The 1,525-nt window shown below is 62.6% G+C and overlaps 1 pseudogene; it reads right to left on the bottom strand.

The window, feature by feature from the left end:
• Positions 1–1,525, bottom strand: part of LOC105513760 — a 40,679-nt pseudogene that overhangs the window by 12,728 nt on the left and 26,426 nt on the right.

The raw sequence follows: 1,525 nt of genomic DNA, 5'->3' as shown, positions 1-1,525 counted from the left end.
CCCCACCACCAGCCCCTCATCCACACCTATTACTTGACTAAATCCTCTCAACCCTCTGGTCCCAGACTAAAGAGGCTTCCCTAACCCGGGGCCAAGTGCTGCCCCGCCACCACGCCACTCACTCTTTTGTGGCTTCTCTGGCCTGAAGCTCACGTTCCCACGCTCAGCACCTGCTTCCTGAGGACCCCACAAGCTCCATTTGTGGGTGGGGCCTGGCACACTCTGCACGAGCTGCTTTTGCATGAACCGCTCTGTGGCTGTGGGCAGTCACCCGCCCCTGTATCCTCTGTGAAGTGGGATGACAGGTGCGCAGGGCTGCCGAGATACCAAGCAGATAACACGGGCACAAGAACTGGCGTTCAGGGCCTGGCTCATGGAGGGGCCCCAAGTCCCAGCTCAGCAGAGCCTGCCTTGATCCCAGGGTTATGGCCGGGGATTCCCAGCACGCAGGACTTTCCGTGCTCAAGGCAGGATGGTCCCTGAGCAAACCGGAAAGAGCTGGCTGCCCGAGTAGGGCACAGAGGGCCTGGCCCTGCATGGGAATCGCCTGTCTCCAGGGCGCTTGCCAACATCTGCTGCTGGCCATGACTCAGCACTTTCGATGGTAGAAAACCCACCACTTGTTTCCGAATCACAAACCCCAGGTGTGCCCTGACCCGAGTGGCCCCAGAAGGCGCACAGGAGGAACTGGGGCACTCACTCTCCATGTGGTCCATCTCCATGGCAACCAGAAGGGCCCACTCACAGTAGCCCTTGCACTGCTGGGCCGGGCCCTGGTGGGTGCAGAGGTGACCCAGGTGCAGGAGTATGTGGGTGAAGTCCCGGCCACGCTCCAAACAGGGAAGCCTCGAGAACAGACGCACGGCCTCCAGGAGGTAGTGCTGGGCCAGCCTGCTGGCACCCGCATGCAGGCACAGGGTCCCAAAGTTGGCCAGCACCACTGCCTGGTTCCTCCGCTGGCCCAGGTCCCAAACCACCCATAGGGTGTAGTAGTAGCCCTCGGCTGCCTGCCTTGTCCGGCCTGTCCTCTTCAGAGCCATGGCCACCATGTTGGCAATCACACCTTCCTGGTCCTCGCTGGCCACCACTGCATCCTGGACAGACTGCAGGATGTTCAAGGCCACCAGGCTCTGCCCATGAAGCACGTGCAGCCAGACCAGGGCCACCAGGGTGTCCACAATGGCACAGACTCCGGCAACAGCACTGGCTTCCACCGCCTGCGTCATGAAGGTGATGGCCGGGCCGTGGTAGCCATGGTGGCTGTACGGCTGGGCCAGGCTGGTGTGGAGAAGGCCACGCAGAGCCTGGCCTGTGCCCGGGGTTAGGGAGGCCAGCACTCGCCTGAGGTGGTGGGGAGGCTGTGGGGCTGGAGGGCGTTCTGGAGCACCAGGTTCACGCTCCTCAGCGAGCCGGCCAGCGAGTCCTGTGTCCTCAATGAGGCCACCTTGACACAGCTCAGCACCAGGTGGGGCAGCACTTGTGGCTGTAGATGTCAGCCAGGAACAGGGAGCAGTCTGAGAGCCGC

The sequence above is a fragment of the Colobus angolensis genome, unplaced genomic scaffold (assembly GCF_000951035.1).
Source record: "Colobus angolensis palliatus isolate OR3802 unplaced genomic scaffold, Cang.pa_1.0 Scaffold105, whole genome shotgun sequence".
Taxonomy (NCBI): Eukaryota; Metazoa; Chordata; class Mammalia; order Primates; family Cercopithecidae; genus Colobus; species Colobus angolensis.
This window is presented reverse-complemented; position numbering and strand designations above follow the sequence as displayed.